Source organism: Polyergus mexicanus, unplaced genomic scaffold (genome assembly GCF_030449975.1).
Source record: "Polyergus mexicanus isolate NDT 795.1 unplaced genomic scaffold, iyPolMexi1.0 SCAF_3, whole genome shotgun sequence".
NCBI lineage: Eukaryota > Metazoa > Arthropoda > Insecta > Hymenoptera > Formicidae > Polyergus > Polyergus mexicanus.
The window spans coordinates 10,184,860-10,207,740 of NW_027223323.1; the positions used below are offsets into that span (position 1 = coordinate 10,184,860).

General features: G+C 38.7%; 1 protein-coding gene across 4 annotated transcripts in view; it reads right to left on the reverse strand.

The window, feature by feature from the left end:
* Nucleotides 1-22,650, reverse strand: part of Rdx (BTB/POZ and MATH domain-containing protein rdx) — an 89,344-nt gene extending 66,694 nt beyond the window's left edge. Inside the window, exons 1-3 of one of the 4 annotated variants that reach the window (XM_070293121.1) lie at nucleotides 21,718-22,650; nucleotides 21,402-21,457; nucleotides 16,429-16,654 (exon numbers count right to left, since the gene is read on the reverse strand). The gene's annotated coding sequence lies outside the window, so the exon portion shown is untranslated. Of the gene's footprint in view, nucleotides 1-16,139; nucleotides 16,655-21,401; nucleotides 21,458-21,717 lie in introns of all 4 variants that reach the window. The other 3 variants (XM_070293120.1, XM_070293119.1, XM_070293118.1) reach the window with 3 other exon arrangements.
* Between the last annotated feature and the right edge of the window lie 231 nt (nucleotides 22,651-22,881).

The window sequence follows — 22,881 nt, forward strand, 5'->3', positions numbered from 1 at the left end:
CATCGTAATGGCCATCGTAGTAGGTGCGTGACTCAAATTTAACGATTGAGCCGAGCGAAGGAGTTAAACGTTAGGACTTCCGGGACTTGTGCGAAGGGAGAAAGTGAAGAGGATTATACACACATACTCGCGCACGCACACACACACACACACGTGCGTGTTCGCGCGACGAGAGACGCGGCGCGAAGAAGAGGGAGGGGAAAGGAGAGAGGGGGATGGATGAGATGAAGGAACAAAGAAAGACGGAACGGAGACGCGAGGTCGATTCGGTTCGACGATGATGGAGATGGTAATGATGACGGTGGCGCGTAATGCCGGACAGGGTGGAGAACGCGAGACACGTGTGTGGCGTGTGTGAACGAACGGTGTGTGGAGGAGACGAGGCGGAGAGACAGAGACAGGTAGAGGCAAGCAGGCGCGTGCCACTTAGCTCAGCGTGAAACGCGGTCACAGCCTCGGCACGTCCAGCTCGACTTCTACCGAAACCGCAGTCGGTACTTCCAAGACCTTTTTTCGACTGTCGAGAAAGAAAAAGAAAGAGAGAGAGAGAGAGAGAGAGAGAGAGTCCTTTCTCACAAAGAGACACCCGTATCTCCGTCTCTCTTCTTCTTCTTCTTCTTCTTCTCTCTCGTGGACGAAGAAAGGGCTAGAACCGAGCGGTTCCGACGAGAAACGCAGATAAAATATATCGACGCCTCGGAACGAAAATACGAATGGTACGCAACGTTTTTGTCATTCGTTTCCGAGCAGCAAGAAGGAAATACGACATAAGTGTACAATTAAATAAAAAAAACTCTTAGATTGTGGAAAAGAAATTCCTCATTCTTTTCAAAAAATTTCTTTCCCTGAAAAAAAAGAAAGAAAGAAAAAAGAAAAAAAAAGAATAACACTCTAAGAAAAGCTCTTCAAATTATACGATTCTAAGTTATTGATTTTTCATTTGTATTTACGCATTTTCTCTCTCTGTCTCTCTCCCTCTCTCTCGCTGTATAAGACAAAAATTCTTGTTAGGCTCAAATCTCCCGAATACAGCGACATTGATTGATCATGATCTGAGATTGACAGTAACTTCGAGAAATTGCGAGTAAAGTGTGAAATATCTATAGACGCGTAGTCTCCTCTCCTCCTCCTCCCCCCCGGGGGTAGGGGTGGGGTGGGGTAGGGGGAGACATTTATCCACGTGATTCGACCTCGAGAAGGGAGACGTGCTTATCACTGCATCGCGTAGTATAGTAGAAGGCACGGGCGAACGGGAGAAGGTCTCTTACGCTGGTCTTACCAGAACGACGCGACGGGACGACGGTTTGCCCCCGAAACCCTCATACCTCGATGCGCCGCCGGAGATATCTCCTTTTCCGCGATTTTCTCTAATTGAACTAGTTTTCGAACTCACGGTCGGCTTTTTTCGAGACGCGTACCCGCGATGGCACGATTAACCTCCCCGGGGGGCCGCGCGCGATCGGTTCTTCCCCTTCCCGCCTCCCCCCCCCCCATCCCTTTATCCCCCGGCGATTTTCTTTAATTAGTCGAAAGAGAGGGTCTCTTAACAAAGGAATCACGGTACGAAGCATACATCACAATTCGCGCGTCGTGTTTCCAAATATCGTCTACTCTCTTTTCATCGCCAAATTATCATCAGTATTATCGAAAGAATCGACTGAATTGTATGTCATCTTTTTTTTTTCAGCGCTAATAATTTCTTTTACCTAACGTGGGGAATGTACTTAATGTGGCCCTTGCTAATTGAAGCTGTTGTGACTTTTCGCGACGTCGAAGCGGCGAAAGTGTTTGTCCGAGGTGAAAGCACGGACCGAAGCGTCATCGTGTGTCTCTTAAGTGGAATACGGTGAAACAGAAACGACGTACGAGACGACGTACGACGGGAATCGTATAACAAGTGTATCCCTCGATAGGAGAGACGACACGCATTGCGATTCCCCGCGAGTCTGCGTCGACTGACGTCGACGTAACGCGACGCATCCCGTAATACGTAACGTCTAACGTCGCCGGGGATCAACTTTCTCGCGATACAATCGAGGCTCGCGAATGCGGTCTCATGATTGTGAGAATAGTAGAATTAAGATACAATTGACGATTTAATCGGAAAAGCATCGATAATGTCTCGCCACGCTCTTTTAATATCAAATTCTAGATACCTCCCAGACAGCACAAGGATGTCCTTAGGACGTCCAAAGGGCATCCAGGACATACATGTAGGATATCCTCAGGATATCCCATTGTAATCCTCAGATCTCCTCTGGATGTCCTGTGGAAGAGTAAACGATAGCCGTATATTAACCTCTGGAGAATCCAGGGAGATCCTGTGGAACATCCTAAGGATTTTTATAGGATATGTTAGGGATATTTTTCGTATGTTTCAAAGAGCAAATTTAGAAATTTAAATATGAATTAAAATTATGTTTTGTTATTTATTGCCAATATTAAAAATCTAATATTAAAAATAGTTCACCGTTCTTTAATATTTGAGGCTTTCGTGCTGTACATGAATATTTTAGGTTTGGCTCCCGGGTTTGAGTTGTGTAATATTTTCTAAACAATCCAATATCTGAATTCCCTATGTTGGGATTGCATCAGAAATTGAACTGATAGAAAATAATTACATTTGTAATTTCCTGTCAGTTGCTCTTTACAAACTTTGTATAATTCTCATGACCAAATCTCAAATACGAGTTCGCGTGTCGCATAGCGGTAAACAAACGAACTAACGATTAAATACTATTGTTTGTAAAGTTTTTGGAATGTTGCGAACAGTAACATTTCTCATGAAATATTAAATAAATAATAATTTTGGATATCTGAAAATGTGCGCATAAAATTCAATTATTAATATTAAACGAAATTAACGTTAACAATTAATTGCACATGTATATGTCCTCTGGAAATCCAAAAGACATCCAATATAATAGACAGGGCAGATATATCCTACAGACATCCAGTGGACATTTATAGGACATTAATACTTATTATAATACTTAAGATTTCTAAATTATATAAAATAGCCGACACAACTAAAAATAATTATGTATGCATATTAAACTTTTATAAATATATTTATAATAATATCTTAAAACATCCTACAAATGTCCTGAACCGTCCTGGACATATTCAGGATGATCCTGAGTATGTTTTGTGCTGTCTGGGCTCCGATACTATTATATGTTTTCATCATTCTTATTTTATATATCCGTTTGTACACCGAGAAAAAAAAAGTTGTTACCTTGACTAAGTTCGTCCAATTAATTGCTACATCTTTGTACTTTTTTTAATTGAAATATTTAAATATTTCAATTAAAGAAATACGGACGAATTTAAGTCAAGTTGACAACTTTTTTTCTTTCTCAACGCATGTTATTTCAAACCTGTTAAATTTTTACGAATCTTTAATCTTTGAAAATATTAATTTTCGTATAATAATGATACCGACATTGGATCGTGCTTTTTTCGATGCCATGTTCGATAAATCGATTCTTAGCCTCGATGTAGCAACCCTTGCCACGACCCGCGCTCGATCGCGGAGGGGAATCGTGTTTCGCGATCGGTCGCCCTCTCTCTCTCTCTCTCTCTCTCTCTCTCTCTCTCTCTCTCTCTCTCTCTCTCTTTCTCTCTTTCTCACATTCTCAGTTCTTCGCGTATTTTCTCGAAGACGAGACGGCGATGTCCTACATTCGGGACGCGAGGACTCCCACCGTGTGGCCTGCCCCTCTTTTCCACCGGTTTCTGGTCCCGGTTATATTTAGTCGATATTTTCCGCCGAAGCCGGTCAAAGCTGATTATCGCGCCAGTTCGAAGCGCGAACAAGGAATCTCGCTCATTCCGATCCATGGCCGATTATTAAATTCTCGCACGTTAGTCGACGCTAAAGAGAGTATTTAACGACTATTTAACGGCTATTTAAATACGAGAGACATGACGACGGAGTGAGATTAATCTCTCACGATCTCTCTGACAGCTAAATTTTGTCATTGTGACATTTCTAAAATACTTTTCACGGAGCCGACTTTGTTTCGCGTGAACATGAAACACAATCTTACAATATGATCCACGTGGTATTATATGTCATTTTATTAATAAACTTGACGATACTGTTAGACGTTACAGTGGGATCGCTTTGTCTAAAACATCATTCGAAAACTGTGGCCCGCTTTCACAGCCTGTATAAAGAAAAATTTTGATTTTATCTGGCAAAGGGGATCGACGAGCTTGACGACGAATATACATGTCCCGATTTATGCAACTATGTTAAGAATCATATACGCGATGAAAGTATCAGTTTGCTGTACTTCCATTATTAAGAGGGAAACATCGTCTCCGGCACGCTATTTAAATGCATATATATGTACTTGACTAATATATCCATTAAGTATATTACATTATTATCTCTGAATGTACATAGTACCATTCCACAGATACCACAATAAGTAAGAGCCCTCTATTAATCAACTAATTAATTTCCATCGTTGTCGCGTGCATTATTCTCACTTAATTAACTCTCAGTTATTTACTTAATTAAAATACAAAAAGTATGTAATGTAGTATGTGTATGAGAGAGAGAGAGAGAGAGAGAGAGCTTTACAATAATACAGTTATGTATATAGCTACAACGATTCTGTAGCAATTTTCGTAATCTTGTATAGTAGAGCGGCTCGCGCGCGATGACCATCATTTGTTATAATCTCCCGGTTGCGCGGAATCTGTGTCGCGTATTAGATACACAAACGCCGACGCGGATCGTCCAAAAATTGCGACCAAGGATGATATCGGGGAGGAGGCGAGAGGAAGGGAGGCGGCGGATGAAGTAGGCAGAGAGGCGCGAGATATAAGCGGGTTAAAGTAGGTAAATAGCCTGCCGGTGACCCGTCACCTGCGTTCTCGTTCTATAGAGAGCAATGTCTCTCTCTCTCTCTCTCTCTCTCTCTCTCTCTCTCTCTCTCTCTCTCTCTCTCTCTCTCTCTCTCTCTCTCTCTCTCTCTCTCTCTCTCTCTCTCTCTCTCTCTTTCTCTCTGTTAGTGGGAGGAAAACGACGGCGCGCGGCGCGAAAGATAAGCGCCCCACTACTTGATAAACGAACGAACGGACGGACGTTCCGTCGTCGCCGCATCGTCCCGTTCCCGTTCCGGCAGGAACCCGCGATCGAGCACTGGCTACCGCCTATTATCGCGACGATGATCCTAGGCGAGGAAGGGGATCGTCGTAGGCGACGATCTACGCGCATAGATTGACCCCGTCCATCGCGTTTCTCACTCGCGCACACGTTTCGCTCCGTTGATACAGAGTCAATCGTCGTGACTCGAAAAAGTGTAACGGGGCTGTCATTTAAGTGGAATGCGAGAATCGTACGTAATCAATGACGATTACGATGCAATTATGATATTTGTGATTCTTTTTTTTTTTTTCGTTTACACATAACGGAATTAATAATGTATGCAAATCAGACTTGAAGAATTTAAATAGCATTTATACTTGGGTTTTAAACTTTATCACAAAATTTAATGGACGAAAAAAAAAAAAGTTTCTCTTTTCTATCAAGTTCCCGTTAAGAAAAAGTCAGTCTTTGCATCTGTCACGTATATATGATAAGCAAAGGGAAAGTCTGTTCGGTCAAGGATAGCCCATATAATTAAACGTAGTTACACCATCCGTACAAGGCGATACGTCGTAACTGTCAGTAGGACAGAAAAATAGATTAAAACTTGTGAGATGTATCGCGAGAGACTGGCCTAGCTTGTACAAGAAGCGGCGATTATTGTTAACCCGGCTTCTGCCGGTAATGAGACGCGTTTTTTTTTTTTTATCTCATCTACGCGCAACTTTTTACACGCCCGCGCCGATCGTCGTGAAATCACGCAGACGCACCACGCATGGCACGTACGTAACGCGCGAGATCTCGTTGATGTAACGATGTAACGATGTAACGATAGCCCTGAGATCGTCGGAATCGTCATACAGGACGGACGTCTAGGTCGCTCGATAACATTCACGTTATGGAGATCGCGGGCGCGTTATAGGCAGGTACCCATACAGCACTGCAAGATTGCAACAACATTGCAGCAACATTTTTCTGCAAGATTGCAACATTGCAGAAACATTACGAAATGTTGCTGCAACGTTGTTATGATATTACAGCAACAGTAAAATGTCCGCCTACAGAAATATTGCAATATAATATTGCAGCAACATAGCAATAATGCTTTATGTATATTTATCGACATAATATTCTTAACGTGTAAAAAAAATAATAAGAAATTAGGAATATAAGAGTCAACATCTAGTGTGTATATAGATTTTCTGTATTATAATAATAACGAAATTATAAATTGTAAATTTTTCGGTACACTTTCGACTTCCGTCAGTGACAAAGAATATCTAAGAGAAATAAGAAAAAACTCAATTTGCAATTTTGCAAATTCACAATCTCTTTGTATCCGAAATATTCAGATATGCAAAAAGATTGTGGTGGATTTACGCATACAACAAGTTTTTTCACATCTCTCTTGCCTTCATATAATCTCAAAATTTATTTATTAAAATCTAAAGTATCTTGCATGTTTGTCCATTCTTATATAAAATCAAAAATTATTATCAAATTTGATAATAATTTTTAACTATTAAAAGAATTCTTAGTCCAATGTCTGAGTCCCCTGTGTTGGGGTTATATCACACAATTTAAACTAATAAAAATAGTTATATCTTTTATCTTATTAGCCGCTCTTTGTAAACTTTATATAATCATCGTGAAAATTAAATGCGGAATAGATAGCGCAATATGCGCCGCATAGCGGTAAACGAATGAACTAGCGATTATCGAATACTTTGGAATATTTTTGGAATGTTGCTGTAACATTACTAAAGTTATATTGTAAAATAATGTCTTTGTAATATTTCTGCAACATTAAACGACAATATGCAATATTGCAATATTGCAGCAATGTTGTTGCAAGCTTTAGTGCTGTATGGGTAGGCTAACAGATTAACAGTTTCTATATCTCTCGAGGGCAGTTTAACAACGGAACCAGGCCAGCGGAGCGTCGATTCCCGTCATCGTTCTCTCTCGCGGTCGAAGAAATTAACCGGCGCTTGTGATAAGAACATGTTTCTCAAGAAGATTACGCGGCTTCTCGGCGAAAAAGTCGCGCCTCGGACAATTTTATTCGATATTATAATGATACATGACGGTTTATCGATAAAATTTTCGCTATAAAATCCGCTTGAAATGTAAATTCGTCGATTTACATCTCTACGATTACTCGGAGAAGGCTTTAATTTAATTTCGATATATTTATAAATTTATTGTACGACCTTGTTTTCCGTTACGCGGGAATATACATATTTATAGGTATGAATAATTATATGTTTTACACACGTGAAGATGATGAAAAAATTACAGCGTCACGAAAAATGAATTATGACATAAGATGACACAATCGATGAGATCACGGTAGCCGTTGTTGCTCTCTTTCAGCCTTGGACTTTATAAATGAAAATTCGTTAAAGTCACAAATGAGCGCGGAGGCTCATTAATAAAAGCAATCTATTATTTGAAGGACGGGATATAACGATAACGTTGACGGTCCGTGGAATTTACCGCGGTTCACGAACGAGCTCGTAAACTCGGAAGCAATCGAAGCCACGAGCCGAGCCTGAATGCGAAGCGTCGCATTATTCAAATCGACGAGCTGTTAGAGGAGACGTCGTCGCGCGTGACCGATGTCCACGATTGACGGGCGAAACTGTTTGCCAGGCGAGCGAGATCGACATCCCGATGTCGCGAACTCAAATTCCTGGAGTAGCGAAATAAAATTGTGCGTGGCTTAGGTCAGGGACGGAGCCGCAGCCTGTCAAGTGTGCGCGTTGAACGTGTGTATGTATAATACACGCGCGAGAGAATTCCCGTATACGCGCAACGTTAACGTTTCTAGCAACGATCAGTGATGCCAGAATTGAGACGCGAGCAACATGACTCCGTAGTGGAGGGGATACTCACACAAGCGTAAACCGTGTGCATGTAATGCGCAGAGCGCTCTGCGCAGAGTTTACGCTTGTGTGTGTATCCCCTCCACTACGGAGTCATGTTGCTCGCGTCTCAATTCTGGCATCACTGGCAACGATTTCGATTTTTGATGGAAAAAAAAAAAAAAAAAAAAAAAAAAAAAGTCGTTGATTTTACAAAGTAATTCGTAAAAATTTGTATTAAAATTCGCGAGGGAGAAATTTTTTCTTTTTTACGCCAACGCGAGGAAACATTATTTTCTCGAGGATAATCCTCACGGAAATGTTCGATTGCGCGAAGAGGATTATTACGTTGGCAGTGCAACCGCATTTCATTCGAGGAATTTTATCGCGGCACACGTATACATGTACGCGAACATTTCTGCAATGTGTCGTAATCTATTTGAGGAGAACATTTCCTTACGTCATCTTTTATACCGCGAAAACGGCATACGTCAGATGCTGAATTTGTTAAAACAGGCGTATATCGATTTACACGCGCGTATCCTCCGCGTTCCCATCCATCTCGAGATGGTTTTTCAACATTAATATTCAATCGCGTATTTTTGCAAACGTGAATCGGCATATATAATTATAATTAATTAATTAATTATAATAATAAATAATTTACAAAAATTGTTCGATACCCTCAAACTCCTAAATTAATTCGAATAATTAAAGCCATTTGAGTAAACCTGAAATTTAAATTTGTAATTTACATATTTTTCCGAAAGCTTATAAATTATCGAAAAAGATCACAAATATATATTACTTAAAAAATATCTCTGATATATAAAAATAAAAATCTTAAATCAACTCGTCTCCGAAGATTGCTTAGCGTATGTCTGCGTTGGATCGAAGCGCGAGTCGCTGATAAATAGCGGAGGCGGCCATCGCGTTATCTGTCGTCGACGAATTACAAGGGAACGGAAGGCGAAACTGAAAGGAGATGCGATAAAGTATATCCAGATGAAGGGGAGGAGAGAGGCAGAGGAAGGAGGGGAAAATAATCCCCCGTATCCAGGTAACGTGAGCGATCGATGGGACGACGCGTGGGTGCGTTTACGTGTAACGAGGAAGCGCGTTCTCGCAAACGGACGGCGGGTGCAAGTGGAGTAGGTTACGTAGATAAGTCGTTATACATACATACATACATACATATATACATACGTACGTACACATGCTCGCGTACGTAATTCGCCCGGCGAGTGGTCATGTGGGGCCCCCGGCCCGACCCTCTCGATGCGTCCTTTCTACGGATTATGGACACGCGCCATGGACGCGGGATATCCGAGCCGCTCTAAGATAGTAGTCTGAATCGATACGTAATCTAGATGGACGGGTAATAAACAGCTTTTCATAACGATGATCTACTTAGATTTGCGTATATTAAGAAGCCCGAAAATTTTTTACCTTTTAGAAGTTTCGATGACGATCTATCGGATTAGGGACAATGTATACAGCTGTTTTAATTATTTTATTATTTCAAAACAGCTGTATACATTGTCCCTAATCCGATAGATCGTCATCGAAACTTCTAAAAGGTAAAAAATTTTCGGGCCTCTTAATATACGCAAATCTAAGTAGAGCATCGTTACGAAAAGCTGTTTCGGAATTATATTAGGTGTACAAATAAGTTTCCGCCGTTTTTAATCAAAAATCGGGCATTTATTGTGAAAGAACGGAACTTAATGTTTTGAGTCACTCCCAATGTAAGTGCAAGTTCTTCTTGCGTTTGGCACGAATCTTGATCCAATAATGCTTCCAATTCCGCGTCTTCATACACTTTCGGCCTTCCGCTACGTTCTTTGTCTTCGATGTCAAATTCACCGTTCTTAAACTTTTGAAACCACTCACCACAACTTCTCTCACTTAAGGCAGCCTCACCATATGCTTCTACAAGCAATCGATACGCCTCAGCTGCAGATTTCTTCAAATTGAAGAAGTAAATCAAAAGTTCCCGCAAATGACGCTTATTCGGCTCAAAACTCGACATTTTCGCACACAAAAGAATATATTATACTGATAAAAAATCACTAATATTTTAAGGTTATGTTATTGACTGATGTCCAATCTTACGATAAGGACGTTTTACATCTGACAATTTTAACCATAACTTACTGGTGGCGCCAACTTTTGTCAAACGGCGGAAACTTATTTGTACACCTAATATATTTTTAGTTTATATTTTAAACATTTGTCTTCATCTTACATCGCTATATTGAGATAAAAATTGACGCTCTTTACGCGACGATAATTTAGATTTTAGTCATATACATAACGAGAGGGAATTTTAAATTCCTGAAATTTTATGATAAAAAAAAATGTCAAATAAGAACAGATTGATACATATTACTCATTAAATTCCTCGAATTCCTTCAAAGTTATCTTATCTTAAATGAATTACATAGTTTTTGTACAACTTATTTTTTCAGCAACATTCCGACGCTTATCGATATATCGCTGCTTTTAAAACTCGCGCATTTAATAATTCTTAATCGGAGTCACACGTGTTGATACTGATTCATACTGAATAAAATATATGCGAATAACGTATAGATATATAATTATTCTTGGCTTTTTTAACGAGCTAATAATAAGAAGAAAAAATTAATTGTTTATGCTTATTAATCAGCAATTAAACTATAAAGACTACATGAGATTACTAGTCTTCTGATTCAACATAATTACGTTACACGCGCGGCTCGACTAGAGTTTCCTAATTAAGGATTAAAGACGGGACGAGAATGCATTTGGCACTATTCGAATTATCGGCCGTTAAATAATTCCTGGACGGATCCAGATCGCGAGAGAGGAGAGGCAACGGTTGCGCGCAAGTCGACCGAAACGAGGCTTCGGATATCAAACTGGCCCCAAACGCCTCTCTCTCTCTCTCTCTCTCTCTCTCTCTCTCTCTCTCTCTCTTTGTTGATATTAGCATTTATTTATATCTCCTGACCTCAAATATGTGTAACGTGCCGGCCCCTCTCCGACGACGGCACGACGCGGGCACGCCTCCGTTTTCGAGGTTACGTCGTTCCGCCGCCCGCGACAGAGCCTCTCCTCCCCCCAACCCCGAGTGCTCCATCGTCGAATCGCCGTCGGATGGTGTAACGCACAGTGTCTTCTTTGTGACGTCACTCGTGCCGAGCGAGGGCGGTCGTTTCATTATCACCCCGTGTGTAGCGGCGATTATAATAGACGAGTACGATGGTCGCTCTCGCGCGCGAAACATCCTGGCCTTTTTCCCTTGTCAAATTTGACGGAACATCGCGGATCTTTATCATCCATCGTATGATACTACCTCTTTACGCGTTATCGCTACAATAATAAATACAATATATAAAGGGTGGTAATATATATTGGGTGGCGCGAGATCAAATCTTATACAGATAAAATATTCGAGGTTTCTGGTAAATATAAATTTTCTCTTCACCTCAATATTATTATTGCCGAACTTCGTGTTCGCGAATAGATGGAGTAGAAAAATTTTCACGCTTCGAACAATATTATTTTATGCCTATTTATAAGAAAAGAGAGAGAGAGAGAGAGAGTATAAATTGTTTTTCTCATGTATATAAAATAGCTACTAATAATATACATATCTCTTCTTCGACTATAAAGGCAGTATATGAATTTAAATTATGTTTGTTTGAAAGTTGAAAAAAGAAATCTGGATCTTAATGGGTTAAAACAATGAAATAAAGAAAACTAAAGAATTAAGAAACTAAAAGATATAAAAGATAAATATTTATATAAGAAGAGATCCAAAGAGAAGCGAAACATAACATCGATATATTTTTCTAAAATTTGAAGACGGAGAAAATATTTGTGTGTGTGTGTGTTGTGTGTGTGCGACAAGATTTCGATTTCCGAAATCGTCTAAATTTTGTCGACGATAAATCCACGAAACAAAAATACTGTTTCGCCATCGAGGCAGACGTGCGGTAAAAAAAAAAAAGGGGGGGGGGCAACGCACGCATGAATTTGAACGCGCGATCGATTTGCCATGACCTCGCTATCTCGAAAGTGGGAATGGCGATGCAATTTTTGATCCAAATATTTATATCTCTCGATCGAAAAGCGCGTTACACACGTGCACGAATAAACGAGAGCCATAACCGTACAGTAATTCCGGAACGATGGGCATAAAATACAGTTGTATAACATTTTGGCGATAAAATTAACCGTACGCACGTGACAACCGTTCGCGCATCTATGGCGAGAAACTGCGAGGGGCTATAAAATTAAACTGTATTATATTGTAATGAAGAATATAATTTTTAAGGTGATTGATTTTAACACGTTAAGCCTACAAATTTGCATGCGCAAGATCGTACAACCTCGGCCAAGAGTACGGGAAAGCGCTCTTAATAAATTACGGCGAGTCAAAGTCCAGACAGCTCGAAATGTCGTACGTTTTTTAATGAAATAAGTTACGTATATAAAAAAATATATATATATATATATATATATATATATATATATATATATATATAACTGGGATAATTTATTAAGATTGATTTATCGCACGTTTTCAATCAAAAGCTATTTCGTGTTTAACTTAACACGATTGACGGCTCCGTATTTTCGAAGCCAAGGCTATAATAGTTAAAGTTATCGGTAGAAAAATATAAAGCGCGACGAGGAGATAATTATTCCGCGACGCAAGAAAATCCTCTTGTGAATCTCTCAACAGGTCGTAATAGCATGCATAACAGCTTACGGAGAACGAGAGATCATAAAATGTAATCAACGCGAAAAGGGTTAAACGGCCAAGACAGACGAAAGAGGTGGAGGACTCGGCGCGTCGCGCATAATGGCCTGACTAACGCGCGAAGCTAAATGTGCGTGGGGGATCCTCCTTCGTAATGTTGACATCCTTGGCATAAGCATAGAAAGCTAGAAAGCCTCGGCACCGTCTATGATAACCCAAATACGAGTAGTCGCGCACAATTATCCGACTTTGTTTCAAGAGGAAACCTTCCTCTTGCGTTTTTAAACGAATGTAAATGGCGCCGCGTCGTGAAACGCTCTAAAATTAAGATTCATCGTTTATCTCACAGTCACAGAGACGCTAAATTGCGTTTATCAATTTATTGGATTGCGAAAGAAAAATGTAATTTTTTTTTCAAATATAGAAATATGAATTTTTGAAGGAAATTTCTCTAAAGTCAAGAAACAACGTCAACGATCGTTGATCGAACTTTGTTCTTGCGACTTTATAACGTATCTCATTAAAAATATAATAGATGATTCAAATCTATGAAAGAATAAACGGGATTCTCGGGGTTCCGTGTCTCTCGCAGAAATATTTCCCACAATCGATTGAATTCTACGCGAATCATCAAGCGTTATGCGGGAGAAGTTTTGGGCGAAAGTTTTCGCCGATCGATCGAAAGGGTATGGCACGATACACGGACTAACATCCGGCAATAGAAAGTCAGTTTAGACCATTTTCAGACCGCGACGCGACGCCTGCGACAGCTTCGAGAACGAAGACGAAGGGGCGACGAGAGAGTTGGCGCTCACTTTCCCTCGCGACGCGTACCTATCGTCCCCGGCGATCGTTATTAAAGGGTACCCTGTCACCGCGGCGGCGAATTCGCTTTCGCGGATCCCGGATAGATCTTACACGAAGTCAGCATGATGGTGGGTCGAATAACGACGAGACCTTTCTCAGTTACAGACGATAAATAAGCTGAATGCAAACGCGGGTTAAGAGAGTGACTCTCCCCTTACTTTCCCCCTTGAATGCAGAAGCCTGTGTAATTAAGTCTTGAAACAATGGATTCCAAGATGAACCAAGAATTATTTAATCGTCAAAGATACGTATATTTTTATTTTAATGATTATATTATACATAATATTTCTATCTAAAATTTCTCTTTCGCTTACTAAATTTGTAAAGATTATGGATAAATATGGATATAATAGCAGGCATTTAATAAAAAATATAATAAGAGGTATGAAAGAAAGTAGATGGGTAAAAAAGTGTTGGATGGAAAAAAAAGTAAATAGAGGGGGGAATATGTATAGTAAGGAGAGAGAAAAATATTATAATAGAAATGGGTGGGGTATCGAAGCATTAGAAATTTTAAGAGAGGAAGGAATTGATATTAGAGAGGAATTGAGAAATAGGGATAGGGAAGTGCAGAGACAATTAGAGGATAATAAAATTAGGGAAGCTAGATATAATAAGAAATACAAGGATTTGGAAATAAGATTGGAAGGGCCAATGTATTTAAGGGAAGGAAATGTGGATATAGGAAATTTAGGCGACAGCGTAAGGGCTTTATTAAGATTAAGGTGCGGAAACATGGAGGATAGAAATAAATATTGGTTAGGGGAGGAAGCGTATGCCTGTGTATTTTGCGGTATAGGCGAAGATTGTATAAGTTATTATTTTAAAGATTGTGATGTAACTAAAAGTTGGTTTATAGAAATAGGTAAGGATGAGAATGAAGTAGAGGAAAAATTGTGGAACGATGTGTTAGATGATGACGAAAGGAAGGTTATTAAGGAAAATTTGGAAGGAGAAGGAGAAGGTTATAAGAAAAAATAGGAATATAAAGTAGTTATAAGGTTATGTATGAGAGAATGAGAAAGGTATGTGAGTTATAGGTATTGTGTAAACCAAGTCCACTTGTTGGCGTTAAGCTGAAGTTAAATAAAGATTATTATAATAAAAAATATAAACGATTGAGGACATTCTGAAACCTGAATTCGTCCGGTAGAAATATTCTACTCGACTTGCAGAGACAAGCAAAGCAGAATTGCTAGCTCGAACGGATTTAATCATTCTGGCCGAGCGGCATCTATCCGCGAACCGCACTAAAGCGCTAATCGATTAAACAGAGGTCGACGGAAATTGGCACGAGAGATTGACAGGCAGGACGACGTAGGTAACAAATGACGAAACCAAGGACATCGGTCCTGCCATTATGTCGAAACTATTATTGGGGAATGAAACGCGTTAAATTATACGAAAAAGAAATTATGTCCGACGACGAAATTGAGTCGCGTTAAAACATTATGTCCGATAGTAATATATACGTAGCGATAAAATTCGTTTTTTTATATGACGAGTTAATTAATTAACGTGACATCGTTGGCGCGATGTTGTTAAGTAACTTTGGAAATGAATAATCTCCGAATTATTTCGGCATAATTGTGCTTCCATTCGATATCATAATTACGGTACGGTAAATTAATTAGTATAATTTTATTATTTCCTACTATTGGATAAAAAAGGGCTATTGCCAAATAATTTCACTATTAGAAAATATTTTAAAAATACAAAATTCTCTCTTATAAAATTCTTATATTTTATCATCATTAACTGTGTATATATTATCAAAACTGTTTTGAAATTAATAAACTTCCATGTCAAGGTTTAACGGATTAACCTTGCTTTGACGTCTTCGTAAATGTCATGGAAATAAATACTTAAAATCGTCGATATCGACAAAGTGCGGATTATTTTACTTTTAGAAGCTTATGATAAAGTACATACACGTGTGGCGATAAAAATTATACGTGTGTCTACGAACATTTGCGTAACGTGAAAGGCCCGCCCTTCGAAATTTCCGCGCGAGTTTTCCGCGAATAAAGCTGCGCGGATCTCGGATATATAGAGTGTCGTTCTTACATGGGATTTTTTCATATTACAGCTTCTCCCCGGGGAAATCCATGCTTTCTCCAAGCTAGATCTTTTTCCCTTCATAGAATTGAAGCTCGAATTTTCCAATTTTTAACTAGAAATTTTATCTCAAAATAGAAGTGTACTCGAAATTGTGGGGAAAAAAAAAAAAAAAAATCAGTTTTGCATTTTCTTTTTTATTCGCCCTATCGAATTTCTGGATATCCAATCGCAAAGAAATTCTTATAAATCGGTCATTTCTATGAATTAAACATCATTAGACATAAGTTTTATTAAGAAATAAAATTTCTCTCAATGATAAGATTTTATCGTACATCATTTTCTATCCTTCAAACGGACCGAACACCCGGTATACGTGGGCATCATACGTCGCGCGGAATAGGAAATACGAGCGGTTTGTTGGTGCGCTGTCAAAGGACGGGGGTTGGCCGCGTATATAAAGTAGATATACGCATATAGGCATACGCACATAATCAAACATGCACACAAACGCGAAGTAACCCATTTCGGGGTGGTTCGCTAGAACCGGTTTCCTCTTCCTGCTCCGTTCTCCCTCCCTCTCTCTCTCTCTCTCTCTCTTACTCGCTTTCTCTCTCGCGTGTACCCCGTACATTTTCAGAGTTCCTGTATCTCTGTGTGCCGTCGCTGAGTATTGAGCGGGGTGAATGCTCTTGCGCAATGCTCGTGCACGTACAGCAACCCCGACTCGACCTCGGTCCCGGGCTCCCTCCTTCGCGTCTGGGACGATTACTACTCACCCCGACCGCTACCACCATCCCCCATCGGACGAGAGAGAGCTCGTTTCATTCGCGACTGATTGATCATCGAGCGTCGATATTTGTCGTATTACACGCGGAATGGAATCGTTATCGCGGGCGCCTCGGATGTTACCGTCGTGCCTGAGTCGTGATTGTTAAAATCATATACAAAATCCTTCTTCCCCCATTGTCGATCGTAGTTTATTTAGATTGCCAAAAGAATAATCTGAAAAATATAATCATTCGATAATTTATTCTTTTCAAACACGCTTTGTAAATGTATCCTATAATTTATGATTGAAATCAAGACAGAAATCTATTAACGATTTTACGCTGTAACTGTATATTTTAATAATGTGTAATAATCTCGATGATACTTTAACTCTCCGGGTTTTACTACTGTCACGTGACAGATAAAATTAGCTTTTTATAATCAAATGCCATTTGATAAATTTTGTTATTAGGTGTACAACTTTGCTTCCGCCGTTTTTTTTTTCCCCCGAAATTCGAGGCTTTATTGTAAAAAACTGGTTATACATTTATGATTCGTTTTGAAATTGCTTGTTGAGTCACTCCCAATGATCGTGCCAATTCTTTTTGACTTTGACTCGAGTCTTCATTAAGTAATGCCTCCAATTCTGCATCTTCGTAAACCTTCTCTCTTCCACCTCTATGCCGGTTTTCAACGTGAAAATCACCGTTCTTGAAGCGTTCAAACCACTCACGACACGTTCTTACACTAATAGCGGCTTCACCATAAGTATTTGAGAGCATTCGATGAGCCTCAGCCGCAGATTTCTTCATATCGAAGCAGAAAATTAAAACCTCCCGCAAATGACGAGAATTTGGCTCGTAAACTGACATTTTCAATCGAGAATAACTTCATGATGCGGACACAAATCGACTAATGTTTCTATGGGGTTATGTTGACAGATGCCCAAGTTTATCGCATGACGTCTATGATCTATTTATTTCGACCATTACTTACCGCTAAAGCCATCTATAGGAAAACGGCGGAAGCAAAGTTGTACACCTAAGCAGGCCACGCATAATAAATGATAGTAAGAGCACGCTTTTACGAATCCAGTCTTTCAATTTTATCTTATTGTCAGACATTACATAATATAATGCTGATATATACTTATATAATTGTCTCTTTTCAATTATCTAATCGCGCTAAGTATTGTATCTCTAGATCAGAGAGAAGTCTAGTTTTTCATTTTTCTAATTATCGACCCTCTCTCACTATCTTATATATCTTTTATTTATTGACTTTTATTTACTTTGATCTATTTGTTATCTAGATCTCTCTACAGCGATCGATTGAAATATGTACAATGTGTTTTACCGTGAGAAGTCGAGTTGGAGCTAAAATTATTTGACAGCTTTATGCGAGAGAGGGAGAGAGAGAGAGAAAGAGAAAGAGAGATCGGGATAAAGCGCGAACACGACGACGACGTAGACGACGTCGACCTAGCTTCTCGCTCGTTAATAGAGCCACCAATGACGCTACACGACGGATATTAGATACAAGCAAAACTAGTTACACGAACGTTACTTCGCACGTGCACCGCGTAGCGGCCGAAGAGAGAAAGAGAAAGAGAGAGAGCAAGAAACGACGATGAGCCTTGACGAGGGAATTGCTAACCGGTGATCGGCGCGGCGATCAACGCTGGAAAAATGATTTCTCGGTCACGCAACGCGACACGTAACAAAGCCACGAAGTAGCTAGGACAAAAGTTTCATACACGCGTGTACGCGCGTGTATACAGGCTATCTCGTCGCTAACCCCATTTTTTTTTTTCAAATGACGAAATACCTTAACGAATTCGAAGTCAATCGATTAATATTTGGATGGAATGCCTCGCTATATGTTTCGAAATTTGTAAAATATTGCCGATTAATTACCCTCGCGATTGAGACTCCTATAAAGTTTCTATTGAAAGTAACATTTCCCCGAAAATAATTTTTTATCCTTTAGCTTTTCAACCCTTCGAAATCCAACACTAATGAAAATTACTTCTCGAAAATAAATTTGACAAATTTTATAATCATATGTTGCATCAAATTCTCATTATCTTTTCATTAACAGCTAATAGGAAATCTATCGGATAATGTATTATTTAGCGCGATTGAGACATCTTGAATAAAATATGATTAGGATTCATTGCTAATTAATCGACATTGTGCGAAGTGACGGTTGTGTGTGCGGTAAAAGACGAGCCAAACCCTTTTCTCCGTGTCCCGACAGTCTCCTCTTCGACCTACGTATGGCCTCGATAATAATAATTATGAAACTTGGCCGCGATAGTGAAAGTATCGTCTCGTACAGGTCGTTTCATAACCCGACGCGAACGCTCCGACCATCGCCATCGAATTCGAGTCGTTTCGAGGCGAAAGCAAATCTCTCCCCTCGTTCGTTCGTTCGTGCGTCAAATCTCCTCGAAGAAAGGTATCGAGCGAAGATTTTTCTCGGGGAGAATCGTAACTCGGAGAAATTAGTTTGTCTTGGCAAAAGTGAAATCGGTGAAACGGTTGCGCCAAGTTAACGGAGTTAGATAGAGAAAGATACGGGGGATCGATACATGAAAGTAAACGATTTTCAGACTTTCGTGAATCCGAAATTATTATTAACAATACAAGCTGGGCATCATCGGCCTTGGAAAAAAGTCTTGGAGCATTCTTCTTTTAAAAAAATCAGAAATATAATAAAAAATGTATATTAGGTGTACAAATAAGTTTCCGCCGTTTTTAATCAAAAATCGGGCATTTATTGTGAAACAACGGAACTTAATGTTTTGAGTCACTCCCAATGTAAGTGCAAGTTCTTCTTGCGTTTGGCACGAATCTTGATCCAATAATGCTTCTAATTCCGCGTCTTCATATACTTTCGGCCTTCCGCTACGTTCTTTGTCTTCGATGTCAAATTCACCGTTCTTAAACTTTTGAAACCACTCGCGACAACTTCTCTCACTTAAGGCAGCCTCACCATATGCTTCTACAAGCAATCGATACGCCTCAGCTGCAGATTTCTTCAAATTGAAAAAGTAAATCAAAAGTTCCCGCAAATGACGCTTATTCGGCTCAAAACTCGACATTTTCGCACACAAAAGAATATATTATACTGATAAAAAATCACTAATATTTTAAGGTTATGTTATTGACTGATGTCCAATCTTACGATAAGGACGTTTTACATCTGACAATTTTAATCATAACTTACTGGTGGCGCCAACTTTTGTCAAACGGCGGAAACTTATTTGTACACATAATTATATTGTATGTAAATTTCTCTATAAATGGCTATTAATATCGCATAAGTGTATAAAAAAATCTTCCATGTACTAAACATTTTAATCATTGAAATTTTTCTTTATTATCTATCAAATCTTGAGAAACTTCTTCTTACGATCAATGATATTTAGAGAAAAAGATTCTAAACGAATGATTCGGAATGAGAATTTCTCAACGCCCACCTCGACTTTTATCGAATCTATCGAACAACGAGTGCGCGAAAATTACTTCCGTGTCTCTCATAGAGAAATTTTAATGAAACTTGAGAGAGAGAGAAATCTCGCACGATCTCTGAACGGTCATAAATTTGACTGCTCGTTCACCCACGCCGCAATTTGTACGCCAGGCACATTCAGGACAATTTGACAACTTTCACTCGATGACAACTGGATATAATTCTACGACTGGTTAAAAATATCGACGAAATCGCTCTCTCGTGCTATTATCATGAGAATGATATGCAAAGTGAAAAATATGGCTAGTCCTCCTTTTCAAAAGTCTTTACATCAGAGAAGCGTCATTATTCGAGATTGAAATATGATATTATTTCGTGGCAATTTTTTTTTTTTTTCCAATATTTATGAAGAATTGTAAGCGAAAAAAATCAAGGCAAAAATATTTGCAATAAATAAGACGAGAATGTAAGACATACAATATTTGATTAAAGTAACTTTGCTTTTCACAATATTTAGCAGATGCCATTCTACTCTTTATTATTCACTTTGCAATTATAATGTGGACGTTGTGTGTGTTGGACTACGCGTTAAAATATTCCATGTTCTGCCATCTACTGGCACGCGTTAGAAATTAATTTCCCAGCAATGTGTAAATTTGCAGAGTAGATAAGATATCAGAGAGAGAGAGAGAGAGAGAAAGAAATTAATATTATGAAATATTATATCGTTTTATAAAATAGAAAATCATTTTCTAAAAAAACAAAATATAACAAAAAAAAACTATTTTGCTTAGTTGTAGAAAATTCATTTTACCAAATTATTTTGTGTAAAGACGTAGATATTCAATGTTTTTTTTTTCTTTCTATTAAACACACATTTTTGTAATAACAATAGTAATAACGGTAAAAACATTCATACTATATCATCGTGAAATATAAATAAATTTTGCAATACGTCGAACACGTCTATAAATAATATCTCGTGTTCTTTTTTACAATATAAAATTTTTATAATAAATATTATTTCACACAGAAAATGTCAATGAAAAATATAAAAAATAATTCGGAAACCTTGCTTTGTATCAGACATTAAGATCGTTAAACAAACAATAAAACAATTTTAAAAAATTGTACTTTTGAGAAAGTTAGTCAAAAATATATACTGCGTGCTGTTAATTACACACAGTTGTCCACAGTATTTTTTTTTTTTTTCAGATACAGTATGTAACAATAATAAATATCACTGCATTTAACATAAAAACTGAAGCAAATGTGCACAAATAAAAATAAAATAATAATGCATGTAGTAATAATATACACATATATAAATTAAAAAAAAAAAAAAAAAAAAAAAATCTATTAGACACAATACAAACAACAAACAGTATTTAGACCTACACTGCTCTACATTAGCAGCAGTTAAATAATTTATATTCCATAAAAATTTATTTATGTTTTCTTTCCTTCGAAGGGTAAAGGTAGCATATAATTTAAGATAACTCACATGCACATGCAGAGAACAGCAATAAATTGATGCAGCTGTATCTCTCCAATGACGATCTGTAAAACGAGTATATTTGTTTATATTATTGTTTAAATTATAACTGTAGATATATTTTTAAAATAAAAATCTATATTTGAATCCAATATATGGATGTGCTGAAAGATGACAGAGATAGACTAACATAACCACTGATCCTCCACTGATAATTTCACAATATTTCCTTCACCGGAATTAATTGTAGCTCAACTTCTTTACTTCACATTTTCGCAAACAACGTAGGAGAAGTTAAATGTATCAAAAAAGATAAGATCGCTACCTCTTTTTGTTCATAAATTCCAAAGATTCCGCATGACGGGACGCGTGGATAGAGTCAACGGCTTGGCAGCGAGATGAAAAAAAAGATGTTTACCAGGAACGTCCTTACGTAGAACGTCCGTTTCACGGATATTATGCAAGTGCCATAGGAATTTTTCACGGGAGAAAAACGTACACGCCTCTAATTCGCCACGATCGACTCGGCGCGGCGTTTCTCTCACTCTTTCTGCACGACAACTCGATCCCGAAAGTCAAGGTTGCGAGCGTCCGCGCACGTGCGACTTATCAATGTAAGGTCAGAACGGTCAGACGAGGGATGACGCCGCGTGTTATTTACAACGTTGTCAATCGACGTAGCCCGGCCAGCGCGACGGTCGCTTAAGCGTCTATCGAGATAAATGTGCGAAATAGATCCTGTGTCCGAATATCACGTGCGTATTTTACGACGCAAGAGCCGCGGTGCGCGTCAGACGTAGACGAAAATTTCTCTTCTTCCCCCGAGGAAGAAAAAGGAACAAAATTAGATCGCGAGACGACGAACCGACCGTTGGCGCCGATCGCGATGTTCGAACTGATTGCGATTATCGAAGTCGCAATCGATGTGAATAGCTTCGCGCGACAGATAACCTAACTTAACCTAACACCGTCACTCGCTTTCAATTTCACTCTGACACTTTCCGATAAATCCGTCATCTTACAAGCGGCGTCTCACTGATCATTATACGCAATCATTTATTAAACACATCTTCGTATACATCGCGCACTCTTTATCGGTTTTTACATAAAAATGAAAAATCTTAATGTCACGGAAGAGATACGATTGGCGCCTTCGTTTGACTTTGTCAACTTCACGACGCTCCATGACCACCGCGTTCCCAATAGAGCCCCGGTTCTTTCTGACTGCACTAAGTGCGCACTTTTTGCACTTAAAATAAAATTTGTGTATAATCGAGCATTCGAAAAGAAAGAGAAAAAAGTGAAAATTGAAAGTACAAGCAAACGGCGAAGAAGAGAATAAATCTAATAACGTTCAATATCATTAATACCAGCAAGATTACAATATTATAATCGCGAAATATTTCTATTTGTGACATAATTGAGATAATAATATAAAACAAGAACATGTCAAAAATTAATAAAAAAGAATATTATCTATAATAAATAA